We start from the raw sequence: 18321 nt of genomic DNA on the forward strand, positions 1-18321 counted from the left end.
AGAGCAAAATAAGAGTGGAGAGAAGTGAAAGGTAGAGGTGCAAATGGCATCGGAAATAAAGGGAGTGGAGAGAACTGTAAGGTTGCAGTGCAAATGGGAGCAGAGCGAAATTTGAGCAGAAAAAAAGGGAGTGGATAGAAATGATGGGTTGCGAAGCAAATGGGTGCTATACAGAAATGAAATGGGAACAGAAACAAAGGGACTGGAGAGAACAGAACTGTTCAGGCGCAAATAGCAGCAAAGTGGAGCAAAAAGGGAGCAGAAACAAATAGAGTGGAGAGAAGTTAAAGGTTGCGGCGCAAATGGGAGCGGAGCGAAATCGGAAGAGAAAAAATGGGAGAGGAAAGAACTGAAAGGTTGCAGTGCAAATGGGAGATGTGTGTTGCAAAATGTAACGGAAAGAATGGGAGTGGAGAGAACAGAAATTTTGCAGCGCAAATGGGAGCGAAGCGGAACTAAATGGGAGAGGAAAAAATGGGACTGTAGAGAACAGAAATGTTGCGGAGCCAATAGGAGCGGAGCGGAGCAAAATGTGAGAGCGAAGCGGAGCGATATGGGAGCGGAAACAAAGGGAGTGGGGAGAACAGAACTGTTGTGGCGCAAATAGGAGCCGAGTGAAGCGAAATAGGTGCGGAAACAAAGGGAGTGGTGAGAAGTGAAATGTTCCGGCGCAAATGGGAGAGAGCAAAATGGGAGTGGAAACAAAGGGAGAGGAGAGAACTGAAAGACTGAGGCGCAAATACGAGCGGAGTGGTTCGAAATAGGAGCAAAAACAATGGGAGTGGTGAGCAGTGAAATGTTCCGGTGAGAATGGGAGCAGTGAAAAATGGGAGTGGTGAGAATTGGAAGGTTGTGGCGCAAATGGGAGCAAAGTGAAATTGTAGCGGAAAGAAAGGGAGTGGAGAGAAATGAAGGGCTGCGAAGCCAATTGGAGCAGAGCTGAACGAAATGGGAGGAGCAGAGTGGAGCGAAATGGGAGTGGTAACAAAGGGAGTGGAGAGAACTGTAAGGTTGTGGTGCAATTGGGAGAAAAGCAAAGCGAAATGGTAGAGGAAACAAAGGGAGTGGATTGAATTGAAAGTTTGCGGCGCATATGAGAGCAAAGCGGAACAAAATGGGATGGAAAACAACGGAAGAGAAAAGAACTGAATGATTGCAGCGCAATTGGGATTAGAGCGGAGAAAAATGGAGTGGAGTGAACGGAAAGGTTGCAATGAAAATGGGAGTGGAGCGGAGAAAAATGGGAGCGGAAAAAAAAAAGGAATGGAGAGAACTGAAAGGTTGTGGTGCAAATGGGAGCGGAGCGGAGAAAAATGGGAGCGGAAAAAAAAAAGGAATGGAGAGAACTTAAAGGCTGTGGTGCAAATTGGTGCAGAGCAGGGCAAAATGGCAGTGAAGAGAACTGATATGTTGCAGTGTAAATGGGATTAGAGCAAAGCAAAGTGGGAGTGTAGAGAACTGAAAAGTTCCGGCACAAATGGGAGCAAAGCGAAATGGGAGCAGAAACAAATGGATTGGAAAGAACTGATGCATCGCAAATGGGAGCAGATCGGAGTGAAATGGCTGTGGAAGCAAAGGGAGTAAATAGAACTGAAAATCTGCAGAGTAAATGGAAGCGGAGCAAAATGGGAGCAGAAACAAAGAAAATAGAGAGAACAGAAAGTTTGCGGCACAAATGGGAGCGGAGGAGCGAATTGCTAGCAGAAACAAAGGGACTGGAGAGAACTGAAATTTTGCGGCGCAAATGGGAGAGGAGTGAAATGGGAACAAAAACAAATGAGAGTGGATTGAACTGAAATTTTGCGTTTCAAATTGGAGTGGAGTAGAGGGAAATGGGAGTGTAGAGAAGTGAAAGGTTGTGGCGCAAATGGGAGTGGAGCGAAACAAGATGCAAACAATTGGAGTGGAGAGAAGTCTAAGGTTGTATTGCAAATGTGAGCAGATCGGAGTGAAATGGGAGAGGAAACAAAGGGAGTGGAGAGAACTGTAAGGTTGCGTTGCAAATGAGAGCAAAGTGGAGCAAAATGGGAGCAGAAACAAAGGGAGTGGATTGGACTTAAAGTTTGTGGCGCAAATGAGAGCAGAGTGGAACGAAATGGAATTGTAAAAAACAGAGAGAAAAGAACCGAATGATTGCAGCGCAATTGGGATTAGAGTGGAGAAAAAGGGAGTGGAGAGAACTGAAAGGTTGCGGTGCATATGGGAGCGGAGCGGAGAAAAATGGGAGCGGAAAAAAAAAAGGAATGGAGAGAACTTAAAGGCTGTGGTGCAAATTGGTGCAGAGCAGGGCAAAATGGCAGTGAAGAGAACTGATATGTTGCAGTGTAAATGGGATTAGAGCAAAGGAAAGTGGGAGTGTAGAGAACTGAAAAGTTCCAGCACAAATGGGAGCAAAGCAAAATGGGAGCTGAAACAAATGGATTGGAAAAAACTGAAAGGATGCATCGCAAATGGGAGCAGATCGGAGTGAAATGGCAGTGGAAGCAAAGGGAGTAAATAGAACCGAAAATCTGCAGAGTAAATCGAAGCAGAGCAAAATGGGAGCAGAAACAAAGGGAATAGAGAGAATGGAATGTTTGTGGCTCAAATGGGAGTGGAGGAGCGAAATGCTTTCAGAAACAAAGGGACTGGAGAGAACTGAAAGGCTGTGGGGCAAATGGGAGCATCGTGCAGCAAAATGAAAGCAGAAACAAAGGGACTGGAGAGATGAAATTTTGCGGCGCAAATGGGAGTGGAGTAGAGGGAAATGGGAATGTAGAAAACTGAAAGGTTGCGGCGCAAATGGGAGTGGAGCGAAATAAGATGCAAACAATTGGAGTGGAGAGAAGTGAAAGGTTTCATTGCAAATGTGAGCAGATCGGAGCGAAATGGTTGTGGAAAAAAAGGGAGTGGATAGAACAAAATGTTTGCGGTTCAAATGGGAGTGGAGTGAAATCAAATAGAGAGGATAGAACTTAAAGGGTGTGGTGCAAATGGGAGCAGAGCAAAATGGGAGAAGAAACAAAGGGAGTGGAGAGAACGGAAATTTTGCGGCACAAATGGCAGCGGAAGAACAAAATACTAGCAGAGAAATAGGGACTGGGAAAACTGAAGGTATGTGTCGCAAATGGTAGCGGAGCGAAATGGTAGCGGAAACAAATGGAGGGAAGAGAACAGTAAGGTTGCATCGATAATGGGAGCAGAGCGGAGTGAAATGGGAGTGGATACAAAGGGAGTGGAGAGATCTGTAAGGTTGTGCTGCAAATGGGAGCGGAGCAAAATGGGAGAAGGAACAAAGGGAGTGGAGAGAACGGAAATTTTGCGGCACAAATGGGAGTGAAGTAGAGGGAAATGGGAGTGTAGAGAAGTGAAAGGTTGCGGCACAAATGGGAGTGGAGCGAAATAAGTTGCAAACAATTGGAGTGGAGAGTACTGTAAGGTTGTGTTGCAAATGTGAGCATATCAAAGCAAAATGCTTGTGGAAGGAAAGGGAGTGGATAGGACTGAAAGTTTGCATTGGAAATGGAAGCGAAGCAAAATGGGAGCAGAAACAAAAGGGAGTGGAGAGAACAGAAAGTTTGCTACACAGATGAAAGCGGAGGAGCTAAATGGGAGCAGAAAAAAAAAGAACTGGAGAAAACTGAATGGTTGTGGCACAAATGGGAGCAGAGCGAAGCAAAACCGGAGCAGAAATGAAGGGAATGGTGAGAACTGAATGGTTGAGGCGTAAATGGGAGCAGAACGGAAACAATGGGAGTAAAGAGAACTGAAAGGGAACTTTCAGTGGAGAAAACTGAATGGTTGCGGCTCAAATGGGAGTTAAGCCTAGCGAAATGGTAGGGGAAACTTATTGAGAGGAAAGAAATGAAAGTTTGTGGAGCAAATGGGGCTGAAGTGAAGCGAAATGGGAGTGGAAAGAAAGGAAGTGGAGATAACTAAAAGGCTGCGGCGCAAATGGGAGAGGAGCGCAGTGAAATGAAAGTCTAAAGAAAGAAAGAGAACTAAAATGTTTTGCTCAAATGAGAGCAGAGAAATATGGGTGCTGAACCAAATAAAGTGGAGAGGACTGCTAGGTTGCATCGCAAATGGGAGCGGACCAGAGCAAAATGGTTGAGGAAAGAAAGGAAAAGGAGAGAACTGAAAGGTTGCGGTGGAAATGGGATCTAAGCGGAGCAAAATGGGAGCGGAAACATAGGGATAGGAAAGAATTGATATATTGCGGCGCAAACGGGAGCAGAGCGGAGCGAAATGGGAGCGGAAACTAAGGAATTGGAAACAAGGGAAAGGTTGCGGCACAAATGGGAGCGGTGCAGAATGAAATGGGAGCAGAAAAAAAAAGACTGGAGAGAACAGAAATGATGAGGTGCAAACAGGAGCGGAGCGCAGTGAAATGGGAGTGGAAACAATGAAAGAGGAGAGTACAGAAAAGTTGCAGCATAAATGGGAGCGGAGAAAAATGGGTGCAGAACCAAATGGAGAGGAGAGAACTGTAAGGTTGCGGTGCAAATGGGAGCAAAGCGGAGCGAAATGCTTGTGGAAAGAAAGGGAATGGACAGAAATGAAAGGTTGCAGTGCAAATAGGAGTGGAAAAGAAATAAAGTGAGTGGAGAGAACTGAAAAGTTGCAGCGCAAACGGGAGCAGATTGGAGTGAAATTGGAGCGGGAACAAAAGGAGAGGAGAGTACTGAAAGGTTGTGGCAAAAATGGAAGCAAAACAGTGAAATGGGACCGGAAATGAAAGGATTGTAGAGTACTGAAAGGTTGTGGGACAAGTGGGAGTGGAGGGAAGCATGATGGGAGTGGAAAGAAAAGGAACTGGAGAGAACTGAACGGTTGCAGCGCCATGAGGAGAAGAAGAGCAGAGCAAAATGGGAGCGGAAATGAAAGGAATGGAGTGTACTGAAAGGATGTGGCACAAACGGGAGCGGAGCAGAATTAAATTGGAGTGGAAAAATGGGAGTGGAGAGAACTCAAAGGTTCAGCACAAATGCGAGTGGAGTGGAACGAAATGGGAGCGGAAATAAAGGGACTGCAGAGAACAGAAATGTTGCGGCACCAGTAGGAGTGGAGCGGAGCGAAATGGGAGTGGACACAAAGGTAGAGGAAAGAATTGAAGAGCTGTGAAGAGCATGGGAGCTAAACGGACTGACATCGGAGCGGAAGCAAAGGGAGTGGAGAGAACTGATGGGCTGTGAAGCAAATGGGAGCTAAGCAGAGTGACATGGGAGCGGAAACAAAGAGAGAGGAAAGAACAGAACTGTTGCTGGGCAAATAGGAGTAGAGTGAAGCGAAATAGGAGCGGAAACAAAGGGAGTGGAGAGAAATGAAATGTTCCGGTGAAAATGGGAGCAGAGCGTAATGGGAGTGGAAACAAAGGTAGAGGAGAGAACTGAAGGTTAGTAGTGGAAATGGGAGCAACGAAGAGCAAAATGGGAGTGCAGAGAACTGAAAGATTGCGGCGCAAATACGAGCGGAGTGGTGCGAAATGGGAGCGAAAATAAAACAGAGTGGAGAGAAGTGAAATGTTCCAGCAAGAATGGGAGCAGTGAGAAATGGGAGTGGAAAGAAGTGAAATGTCACGGCAACAACGGGAACAGTGCAAAATGGTATTAGAGAGAACTGAAAGGTTGCGGCGCAAATGGGAGCGGTGCGGTGCGAAATGGGAGTGGAAAAAAATGGAGTGGAGAGAACTGAAAGGTTGCAGTGCAAATGAAAGCGGAGTGGAGCGAAATGTGAGCAGAAGAAAAAAGGAGTGGAGAGAACTGGAAGGTTGCGGTGCAAATAGGAGCAAAGTGAAATTGCAGCGGAAAGAAGGAGAGTGGATAGAAATGAAGGACTGCGAAGCAAATGGAAGAGGACCGAAGTTAAATGGGAGTGGAAACAAAGGGACTGGAGGGAACAGAAATGTTGTGGCGTAAATACTAGCGGAGTGGAGCGAAATGGGAGCGGAAACAAAGGGAGTGGAGAGAACTGAAATGTTCCGGCACAAATGGGAGTGAAATGGCAGTGGAGAGAATGAAAGGCTGCAGTGCAAATGGGAGAAGAGAGAAATGGGAGCAGAAATGAAAAGAATGGAAAGGTTGTGGCACAAATGGGAGCGGAGCGGTACGAAATGGGAATGGAAAGAAAGGGAGTGGAGAGAACTGTAGGGCTGCAAAGCAAATGGGAGCGGAGTGGAGCGAAATGGGAGCAGAAAGAAAGGGAGTTGAGTGAAGTGAAATGTTCCAGCGAGAATGGGAGCAGTGCAAAATGGGAGTGGAGAATACTGGAAGGTTGCGGTGCAAATGGGAGCAAAGTGAAACTGCAGCAGAAAGAAGGGGAATGGATAGAAATTAAAGGGCTGCGAAGCAAATGGAAGCGGACCGAAGTTAAATGGGAGTGGAAACAAAGGGAGTGGAGAGAACAGAAATGTTCTGGAGCAAAAGGGAGTGAAATTGTAGAGGGGAGAAGTGAAGGTCTGTGGCGCAAATAGGAGCGGGGCGGAGAGAAATGGGAGTGCAGAGTACTGAAAAGTTGAAACAAAAATGGGAGCGGAGCAGAACGAAATGGAAGCTGAAACAAAGGGACTGGAGAGAACAGAAATGCAGTGGTGCAAATAGGAGCGGAGTGGAGCGAAATAGGAGCGGAAACAAAGAGAGAGGAGAGAAATGAAAGATTGTAGCGCAAATCGTAGCAAAGCAAAATGGGAGTGGAAACAAAAAAAATGGAGAGTACTGAAACGTTGTGGTACAAATGGGAGCGTAGCGGAGCAAAATGGGAGTGGAAAGAAAGTGAGTAGAGAGAACTGAAAAGTTGCAGAGTAAATTTTTGCAGACCGGAACGAAATGGGAGCAGAAACAAAGGGACTGGAGAGTACAGAAATGTAGCGGTGCAAATAGGAGAGGAGTGGAGCATAATGGGAGCGGAAACAAAGGTAGTGGAGAGAACTGAAACGTTGCGGCGCAAATGAAAGCAGAGCAAAATGGGAGCGGAAACAAAAGGAGAGGTGAGAACTGAAAGGTTGTGGCGCAAATGGGAAGTAAGTGGATCGAAATGGGAGCTGAAAGAAAAGGAGTAGAGAGAACTGAAAGGTTGCAGCGCTAATGGGAGCGGAGCGGAACGAAATGGGAGATGAAACAAAGGGACTGGAGAGAACTGAAATGTTGTGGTGCAAATAGGAGAGGAGTGGAGCAAAATAGGAGCGGAAACAAAGGGAAAGGAGAGAAATGAAAGGCTGCGGTGCAAATAGGAGCCAAGCGAAATGGGATCGGAAACAAAGGGAGAAGAGAGTTCTGAAAGGTTGTGGCAATAATGGAAGCAAAACAGAGTGAAATGGGACCGGAAATGAAAGGATTGGAGAGTACTGAAAGGTTGTGGTACAAGTGGGAGCGGAGGGAAGCATAATGGGAGTGGAAATAAAAGGAGCTGGAGAGAACTGAACGGTTGCAGTGCCATGAGGAGAGGAGCAGAGCGAAATGGGAGTGAAAACAAAGGGTGTGGAGAGAAGAGAAATGTTTTGGCGAGAATGGGAGCAGTGAAAAATGCGTGTGGAGGGAAGTGAAATGTTTCAGCGAGAATGGGAGCAGTGCAAAATGGAGTGGAAAGAACTGGAAGGATGCGGCTCAAATGGGAGCAAAGTGAAACTGGAGCGGAAAGAAATGGAGTTTAGAGCAATGAAGGGCTGCGAAGAAACTGGGAGCAGAGCGGAGCAAAATGGGAGCGGAAAGAAAGGGCCTGGAAGGAACTGAATGATTGCAGTGCAAATTGGAGCAGAGTGGAACGAAATGTGAGCGGAAACACAGGGAGTGGAGAGAAATGAAAGGTAGCGGCACAAATGTGAGCTGAGCAAAAATGGAGGGGAAACAAAGAGGGAGGGGAGAAGTGAAAGATTGTGGTGATAATGGGTACGCTGCGGAGCGAAATTGGAGTGCAGAGAACTGAAAGGTTGCAGCGCAAATAAGAGCGGGGCAGAACGAAATGGGAGTTCAAACAAAGGGACGGGAGAGAACAGAAATGTAGCAGTGCAAATAGAAGTGGAGTGGAGTATAATAAAAGCAGAAACAATGAGAGAGGAGAAAAATTAAAGGATGCAACGCAAATGGTAGCAGAGCGAAATGGGAGCAGAAATGAAAGGAATGGCGTGTACTGAAGGGATGTGGCAAAAACGCGAGCGGAGCAGAATGAAATGGGAGTGGAAAGAAATGGAGTGGAGAGAACTGAAAGGTTGCAGCGCAAACAGGAGCGGAGCGGTACGAAAGGGGAGCTGAAACAAAGGGACTGGAAAGAACGGAATTGTAGCGGTGCAAATAGGAGCGGAGTAGAGACAAATAGGTGTGGAAAGAAAGTAAGTGGAGTGAAGTGAAATGTTCCAGCGAGAATGGGAGCATTGCAAAATGGGAGTGGAGAGAAGTGAAAGGTAGCGGCGCAAATGGAAGGAAAACATAGCGCAAATGGGATCGGAAACAAAGAGAGTGGAGAGAACTGAAAGGTTGCAGTGCAAATGGGAGCACAGTGAAATGGTAATGGAAACAAAGAAAGTGATGTGAAATGTTCCGACGCAAATGGTAGTGAAATGGGAGTGGAGAGAAGAGAAAGGCTGTGGCACAAATAGGAGCGGCACGGAGCAAAATGGGAGTGTGGAGAACTGAAAGGTTGCAGTGTAAATGGGAAAGGAGTGGAAAAAAATGGGAGCTGAAACAAAGGGACTTAAGGGAAGAGAAATATAGCGGTGCAAATAGGAGAGGAGTGGAGCGAAATAGGATCAGAAACAAAGAGAGAGGAGAGAAATGAAAGGTTGGGGCGCAAATGGGAGCAGAGCAAAATGGGAGCGGAAATGAAAGGAATGCAGGATACTGAAAGGTTGTGGCACAAATGGGAGCTTAGCAGAGCAAAATGGGAGGTGAAAGAAACTGGAGAGTACTGAAAATTTGCAGTGCAAATGGGAGCAGAGCAGAACGAAATGGGAGAGAACTGAAAGGTTTCCGTGCAAATGGGAGCAGAGTGAAATGGGAGCGGAAATGAAAGCAACTGAGAGTACTGTAAGGTTGTGGTGCAAATGAGAGCGGTGCGGAGCGAAATGGGAGTGGAAAGAAATGGAGTGGAGAGAACAGAAATGTTGCAGTGCAAACAGGAGTGGTGCAGAATGAAATGGGAGTGGAGAGAAATGAAAGCGGAGTGAAATGGGAGTGGAAAAAAAGAGACTAGATAAAAAAGATCTGTTGCGGCGCAAAAAGGAGTCGAGTGAAGCGAAATAGGAGCGGAAACAAAGGGAGAGGAGAAAACTGAAGGGTTCATAAGTTCATAAGTTCATAAGTTCATAAGGTTGGAAAGGACCTATAAGATCATCTAGTCCAACCATCCTCCTATCACTATCTCTACCCAACTACTAAATTAAGTCCTTTAGCACCTCATCTAAACACTTCTTGAACAGCGCTAGGGATGGTGCCTCAACCACCTCCCTAGGCAGGCCATTCCAGTGCCTGACCACTCTTTCAGAAAAGAAATGCTTCCTGAGGTCTAATCTAAATCTTCCCTGGCGCAACTTGTGGCCATTCCCTCTCGTCCTGTCATTACTTATCAGGGAGAAGAGGCCTACCCCCTCCTCACCACAACCCCCCTTCAGGAAGTGGTAGAGTGCTAGGTTGTGGTGCAAATGAGAGCAGACCAAAACTGGAACAAAAAAAAAGAGAGGAGAGAACTGAAAGGTTGCAGCGCAAATGGGAGCGGAAACAAATGTAGTGGAGAGAAGTTGTCACTCTCCAATATAAAGGAGGGAGACGAGGTTCTTTATATGTATATGTATACCCGAGGGCGAGATTAAGACACAACGGGTCAAATGTTAGCCCAACCAGTTTATTACAATACTAGTTGCTTAGGGATATGGGGAAGGGAAGGTGTGCGATAGAAAAGAGATGAAAAGCAAGGAGACTTTGCAGAAAGCAAGAGAGATATAATCACCACCGTGGATCCAGCAAGGTTCGTAGTAGGTCCGTTGATCTCAGGAACCTGTCTGGTCACCGCGGGGGATGGGAGATGGCAGCAAGCAGGCCTCAGGGTCCGTCCTACGTCTCTTCAGGAGTTCTCCTCAAAGATTTCTTCTTTGGGAGTTCTTCTCCCAAGTTCTTTTCTGAAAGTTCTTCTCCAAAAATCCGTAGTTCAGTGAAGGCCTTTTATCCCCCATTTCTCAGGAGTTTTTTTTGTAACATGTCTGGCCCAACAGATAAGCAAGCAGCGGATGTTGCCTTCATTGCCATGCAGGCGCATTGATTTGTGGTGGTCAGCTTCTCCAAGCCGTACCCCCACTAATAAAACTATTTGCACCCATTCCTGCTTATCTTTACAACCGTAAGCAGAGACAATGAGGCACCATGACACCCCTCCAGATAACCGGCAGTTAATCAGTCAGAGTCTTATCACCAGAAGAGGCCTAATGAAGCAAGCTTTGAGACAAACGAAAGGAAAAACAGTTTCTGTCTTTTACAGAAGTGACATGTTAAGACAAGAATGGGAGCAGTGCAAAATGGGAGTGGAAAGAAGTGAAATTTTACGGCAACAATGGGAGCTGTGCAAAATAGTAGTGGAGAGAACTGAAAGGTTGCGGCGCAAATGGGAAGAAAACAGAGTGAAATGGTAGAAGAAAAGATCAGAATGGAGAGTACTGAAAGGTTGCAATGAAAATGGGAGTGGTGCGGAGAGAAATGGGATTGGAAAGAAATGGAGTGGAGAGAACTGAAAGATTGTGGTGCAAATGGGAGCCGAATGGAGCGAAATGTGAGCAGAAAAAAAAGGAGTGGAGAGTACTGAACGGCTGTGGTGCAAATTGGAGCTAAAGAGGGCGAAATGGCAGTGAAGAGATCTGATATGTTGCAGTGTAAATGGCATTAGAGCAAAGTGAAGTGGAAGTGTAGAGAACTGAAAAGTTCCGGCATAAATGGGAGCAATGAGAAATGGGAGCAGAAAACAAATGGATTGGAAAGAACTGAAAGGTTGCATCGCAAATGGGAGCGGATCGGAGCGAAATGGCTGTAAAAGCAAAGGGAGTGGATTGAATTGAAAATTTTCAGTGTAAATGGAAGCGGAGCAAAAAGGCAGCAGAAACAAAGGGAATGGAGAGAACGGAAAGTTTGCAGCGCAAATGGGAGCGGAGGAGCGAAATGCTAGCAGAATAAAAAAGTAGAGAGAACTGTTAGGCTGCGGTGCAAATGGGAGCATAGTGCAGCAAAATGAAAAAAGAAACAAAAAAACTGGAGAGAACTGAAAGGTTGCAGCGGAAATGAGAGCAGAGTGGAAACAATGGGAGTGAAGAGAACTGAAACGATGAAGCGCAAAAAGGAAGGGATCAGAACGAAATTGGAGGGGAAACAAAGGGAGTGGAGATAACGGAATGGTTGCAGCTTAAATGGGAGCGAACAAACAATGGAGCGGAAACAAAGGGACTGGAGAGAACAGAAATGTTGCGGAGTAAATAGGAGTGGAGTGGAGCGAAATGGGAGCGGAAACAAAAGGGAATGGAGAAAACTGAAAGGTTGCAGCTCAAGTGGGAGCAAAGCAGAGCAAAATTGGAGTGCAGAGAACTGAAATGTTGAGGCACAAATGAGAGCGGAGCGGAGCGAAATTGGTGTGGAAACAAAGAAGTGCAAAGAACTGAAAGATTGCGGTGCAAATAGGAGTGGAGCGGACGGAAATGGGAGCGGAAACAAAAGGAGTGGAGAGAAGTGAAATGTTTAGGCGAGAATGGGAGCAGAGCAAAATAGGGAGTGGAGAGAAGTGAACGGTAGATGTGCAAATGGCATCGTAAACAAAGGGCGTGGAGAGAACTGTAAGGTTGTGGTACAAATGGGAGCAGAGCGAAATTAGAGCGGAAGAAAAGAAAGTGCAGAGAACTGAAGGTCTGCGAAGCACATTTGAGCTAAGCGGAGTGAAATGGGAGCGGAAACAAAGGGACTGGAAAGAATAGAACTGTTGCGACGCAAATAGGATCAGAGTGGAGCGAAATGGGAGCGGAAACAAAGAGAGTGGAGTGAAGTGAAATGTTCCGGCGCAAATGGGAGCGAAATGGGAGTGGAGAGAACTGAAAGGCTGCGGCGCAAATGGGAGCGGAGTGAAATTGGAGCGGAAACAAAGGCAGTGGAGAGATCTGAAGGGATGCGTTGCAAATAGGAGTGGAGTAGAGTGAAACGGGAAGGGAAACAAAAGGATTGGAGAGAACATAATTGTTGCGGTGCAAATACGGGCGGAGTGGAGCGAAATGGGATCAGAAACAAAGGGACTGAAGTGAAATGTTCCGGCGCAAATGGGAGTGAAATGGGAGTGGAGAGAAGTGAAAAGTTTAGGTGCAAATGGCATCTTAAGCAAAGAGCATGGAGAGAACATTAAAGTTGCAGCGCAAATGGGAGCAGAGCGGAGAGATATGGGAGTGGAAACGAAGGGAGTGGAGAGAACTGATGGGCTGTGAAGCATATGGGAGCTAAGCAGAGTGACATGAGAGCGGAAACAAAGAAAGGGAAGAACAGAACTGTTGCTGTGCAAATAGGAGTAGAGTGAAGCGAAATAGGAGCGGAAACAAAGGGAGTGGAGAGAAATGAAATGTTCCGGCAAAAATGGGAGCAGAGAAAAATGGGAGTGGAAACAAAGGTAGAGGAGAGAACTGAAGGTTTGTAGTGGAAATGGGAACGGCGAAGAGCGAAATGGGAGTGCAGAGAACTGAAAGATTGCGGCGCAAATAGGAGCAGAGTGGTGCGAAATAGGAGCGGAAACAAAGGGAGTGGAGAGAAGTGAAATGTTCCAGCGAGAATGGGTGCAGTGCAAAATGGAAGTGGAAACAAGTGAAATGTTACGGCGACAATGGGAGCAGTACAAAATGGTAGTGAAGAGAACTGGAAGGTTGCGGTGCAAATAGGAGCAAAGTGAAATTGGAGAGGAAAGAAAGGGAGTGGAGAGAACTGAAAGGTTGCAATGAAAATGGGAGCGGTGAGGTGTGAAATGGGAGGGGAAAGAAATGGAGTGGAGAGAACTGAAAGATTACAAATGAAAGCGGAGTGGAGCGAAATGTGAGCAGAAAAAAAAGGAGTGGAGAGAACTGAAAAGCTGCAATGCAAATGGGAGCTGAGCAGAGCGAAATGCCTGTGAAGGGAACTGATATGTTGCGGTGTATATGGGATTAGAGCAAAGTGAAGTGGGAGTGTAGAGAACTGAAAAGTTCTGGAACAAATGGGAGCAAAGCGAAATGGGAGCAAAAACAAATGGACGGGAAAGAACTGAAAGGTTGCATCGCATATGGGAGCAGATCGGTGCGAAATGGGAGAGGAACGAAATTGATTGGAGCGAACTGTAAGGTTGCAGCGCAATCAGGAGCAGAGCGGAACGAAATTGGAGTGGAAGCAAAGGGATTGGAGAGAACAGAAATGTTGCGGCGCAATAGGAGCGGAGTAGAACGAAATAGGGACGGAAACAAAGAGAGAGGAGAGAAATAAAAGATTGCATCTCAAATGGGACCAGAGAGAAATGGGAGCGGAAATGGAAAGAATGGAGAGTACTGAAAGGTTGTGGCACAAATTGGAGCGGAGCGGTACGAAATGGGAATGGAAAGAAAGGAAGTGGAGAGAACTGTAGGGCTGCAAAGAAAAAGGGAGCGGAGAGGAGCGAAATAGGAGCAGAAAGAAAGGGAGTGGAGTGAAGTGAAATGTTCAGGCAAGAATGGGAGCAGTGCAAAATGGGTGTGGAGGGAAGTGAAGTGTTCCAGCGAGAATGGGAGCAGTGCAAAATGGGAGTGGAGAGAACTGGAAGGTTGCGGTGCAAATGGGAACAAAGTGAAATTGCAGCAGAATGAAAGGGTATGGATAGAAATGAAGGGCTGCGAAGCAAATGGAAGCAGACCGAAGTTAAATGGGAGTGGAAACAAAGGACTGAAGGGAACAGAAATGTTGTGGCGGAAATACTAGCGGAGTGGAGCGAAATGGGAGCGGAAACAAAGGGAGTGGAGAGAACAGAAATGTTCCGGCACAAATGGGAGTGAAATGGAAGTGGAGAGAATGAAAGGCAGCGGCGCAAAAAGGAGCAGCGCAGAGTGAAATGGGAGTGCAGAGAACTGAAAATTTGAAACAAAAATGGTAGCGGAGCAGAACGAAATGGAAGCTGAAACAAAGGGACTGGAGAGAACAGAAATGCAGCGGTGGAAATAGCAGCGGAGTGGAGCGAAATAGGAGCGGAAACAAAGAGAGAGGAGAGAAATGAAAGGTTGCAGCGCAAATCGTAGCAGAGTGTCATGGTTTTATGATTTTTGGTACTGGTATTCCACATCATAACATCATGTAGTGCATTTAGAGTTAAGAGTTAATGCTCTAGCTCCGTTCTGGGAATACCGGGTGCTTAACTCTAAATGCACTACATGATGTTATGATGTGGAATACCAGTACCAAAAATCATAAAACCATGACACAGAGCGAAATGGGAGCGGAAACAAAAAAAATGGAGAGTACTGAAAGGTTGTGGCACAAATAGGAGCGTAGCGGAGCAAAATGGGAGTGGAAAGAAAGTGAGTAGAGAGAACTGAAAAGCTGCAGAGTAAATTTTTGCAGACCTGAACGAAATGGGAGCAGAAACAAAGGGACTGGAGAGTATAGAAATGTAGTGGTGGAAATAGGAAAGGAGTGGAGCAAAATAGAAGCGGAAACAAAGGGAGTGGAGAGAACTGAAACGTTGCGGCTCAAATGAAAGCAGAGCAAAATTGGAGCGGAAACAAAAGGAGAGGTGAGAACTGAAAGGTTGTGCCTCAAATGGGAGGAAAGTGGATCGAAATGGGAGCGAAAAGAAAAGGAGAGAACTGAAAGGTTGCAACGCAAATGGGAGCGGAGCGGAACGGAATGGGAGTTGAAACAAAGGGACTGGAGAGAACTGAAATGTTGCAGTGCAAATAGGAGAGGAGTGGAGCGAAATAGGACCAGAAAAAATGAGAGAGGAGAAAAATTAAAGGATGCAACGCATATGGTAGCAGAGTGAAATGGGAGCGGAAATGAAAGGAACGGAGTGTACTGAAAGGATGTGGCGCAAACGGGAGCGGAGCAGAACGAAATGGGAGCGGATGTAAAGGTAGTGGAGAGAAATGAAAGGCTGCAGCGCAAATTGGTGTGGAGCTGAACGAAATGTGAGCGGAAACAAAGGGACTGGAGAGAACAGAATTGTTGTGGCGCAATAGGAGCGGAGTGAAGTGAAATAGGAGCAGAAACAAAGGGAGTGGAGAGTAGTGAAAAGTTGCAGTACAAATGGGAGCAGAGCGAAATGGGTGCGGAAACAACTAGGGAGGAGAGAACTGAAACGTTGTGGCGCAAATGGCAGCGGTGCGGAGCGAAATGGGAGTGGAAAGAAATGGAGTGGAGAGAACTGAAATGTCGTGGCGCGATAGGAACGTAGTGAAGCGAAATAGGAGCGGAAACAAAGAGAGATTCGATAAATGAAAGGTTGCGGCGCAAATAGGAGCAGAGCGAAATGAGAGCAGAAAGGAAAGAAAGAAAAATTCTCAAAGAGAGAAAGGAGAGTACTGAAAGGTCGTGGCAAAAATGGGAGCAGAGCGGAGCAAACAGAAAGCGGAAAGAAAGTAAGTGGTGAGAACTGAAAAGTTGCAGAGCAAATTGGAGAGGAGCTGAACGAAATGGGAGTGGAGAGAACTGAAAGGTGGCACAAATTGGTGCAAAGTAGAACAAAATGGGAGTGGAAACAAAGGGAATGGAGAGGACAAAAAATTTGCGTCATAATATGAGTTGAGTGCAGCGAACAAGGAGATGAAACAGAGGGAGTGGATAGAAATGAATTTTTAGGCGAGAATGGGAGCTGAGCAAAATGGGACTCGAGAGAAGTGAAAGGTAGAGGAGCAAATGGCATTGAAAAGAAAGAGAGTGGAGAGAACTGAAAGATTGCGGTGCAAATACGAGCGGAGTGGTGCAAAATGGGAACGGAAACAAAAGGGAGTGAAGAGAAGTGAAATGTTCCGGCGAGAATGGGAGCAGTGCAAAATGGGAGTGGAGAGAAGTGCAAGGTTGCAATATAAATGGGAACGGAGTGTAATTGAAACGGAAAGAAAAGGAGTGGAGAGAAATGAAGGGCTGCGAAGCAAATGGGAGCGGAGCAGAGTTAAATGGGAGTGGAAACAAAAGTACTGGAGGGAACAGAAATGTTGCGGCGCAAATACTAGCAGAGAGGAGCAAAATGGGTGCGTAAACAAAGGACTGGAGAGAACAGAAATGTAGCGGTGCAAAAAGGAGCGGAGTTGAATGAAATAGGAGCAGAAACAAAAGGAGTGGAGAGAAATGAAAGGTTGCGGCACAAATGAAAGCAGAGCAAAACTGGAGCAGAAACAAAGGGAGAGGTGAGAACTGAAATATTGTGGCGCAAACGGGAGCGAAGCAAAGCAAAATGGGAGTGGAAAGAAAAGGAAGTGGAGAGAACTGAAAGGTTGCAGCGCAAATGGGAGCGGAACGGAACAAAATGGGAATGAAAATAGTGGTCTGGAGAGAAAAGATATGTTGCAGTACAAATAGGAGCGGAGTGGAGCGAAATAGGAGCGGAAACAATGGGAGAGTAGACAACTGAAAGATTGCGGCACAAATGGAAGCAATACAGAGTGAAATGGGAGAGGAAATGAAATTAATATGGAGAACTGAACCGTTGTGGCACAAATGGGAGCGGAGCAAAGCAAAATTGGAGTGGAATGAAAAAAATGGAGAGTACAAAAGGTTTGCAGCGCAAATGGGAGCGGAGCAGAATGAAATGGGAGCTGAAACAAAGGGACTGGAGAGAACAGAAATGTAGCGATTCAAATAGGAGCAGAGTGGAGCGAAATAGGAGAGGAAACAAAGGGAGTGGAGAGAAATGAAAGGTTGCAACGCAAATGGGAGAGAAGCTGAATGAAATGGGATCGGAAATAAAGGGAGAGAAAAGAACTGAAAGATTGCGGCATAAAATGGCATAAGAGTGGTAAAAAAGGTAGTGGAGAAAAAAATAAAGGTTGTGGCGCAAATGGGAGCGGAGCGAAATGGCAGTGTAGAGAACCGAAATTTTGCGGTGTACATGGCAGCGGAGCAAAGATAAATGGGAGTGTAGAGAACTGAAAGGTTTGTCATGGTTTTATGATTTTTGGTACTGGTATTCCACATCATAACATCATGTATTGCATTGAGAGTTAAAGAGTTAATGCTCTAGCTCCGTTCTGGGTATACCTGACCGGGAATTGAACATGGGCCACAGCCCTGCAAGCACCAGCTCCTAACCACTACACCATAGCTTTAAATCTTAAAAATCATAAAACCATGACAAGGTTGCATCGCAAATGGGAGCGGATCAGAACGAAATGGAAGGTAAACCAGAGGGAGTGGAGAGAACTGAAAGGTTGCAGTGCAAATGGGACAGAAAAGATAATGGAGCAGATACAAAAGGTGTGGAGAGAACTGAGGTTTGCGGTGCAAATGGAAGTACAAACAAAGGGTCTGGAGAGAACAGAAATGTTATGGTTAAAATAGGAGCGGAGTGGAGCAAAATGTGAATGGAAACAAAGGCAGTGGAGAGGAGTGAAATGTTTCGGTATTAAAGGGGGCGGAGCAAAATGGGAGTGGAAAAATAAGATGAGAATTCAAATGCTGTGCGCAACTGGGAGTGGAGCGGTGCAAAATGGGAGTGGAAACAAATGGAGTGGAGAGAAGATAAAGGTTGTGGCACAACTGGGAGCAGAGCAAAATTATATGGGAGCTGAAACAAAGGGACTGGAGAGAGCAGAAATGTTGCGGTTCAAATAGGAGCGTAATGGGAGTGGAGAGAAGTAAAAGGTTGCGGCGCACTTGGGAGCTCATCGAAATTGGAAAGGAAAAAAAGGGAGAGGAGTAAACTGAAAGGTTGCAGCACAAATGGAAACAAAATGGAGTGAAATGGTAGCAAAAACAATCAGAGTGGAGAGAACTGAAAGCTTTTGGCGGAAATGGGTGTGGTGCGTAGCGAAATGTAACGGAAAGAATGGAAGTGGAGAGAACAGAAATGTTGCAGCGCAAATGGGAGCAGAGCGGAACGAAATGGGAGTGGAGAGAACTGAAAATTTGAAGTGCAGAGTGAAACTGGAGTGGAAATGAAAGGAATGGAGTGTACTGAAAGGTTGTGGCGCAAATGGGAGCAGAAACAAAGGAAGTGAATAGAACTGAAAGATTGCAGTGCAAATAGGACCGAAGCAAAGTGAAATGGGAGTGGAAACAAAGAAAGAGGAGAGAACTGAAAGTTTTCGGCTCAAATGGGAGCGGAGAAAAATGGGTGCGGAAGCAGAGGGGAGAGAATTGTAAGGTTGCATCGCAAACAGAAGCAGAGTGGAGTGAAATGGTTTTGGAAATA

The sequence above is a fragment of the Cyrtonyx montezumae genome, unplaced genomic scaffold (genome assembly GCF_038088225.1).
Source record: "Cyrtonyx montezumae isolate F1298 unplaced genomic scaffold, pur_monq_1.0 scaffold_28, whole genome shotgun sequence".
Classification (NCBI taxonomy): domain Eukaryota; kingdom Metazoa; phylum Chordata; class Aves; order Galliformes; family Odontophoridae; genus Cyrtonyx; species Cyrtonyx montezumae.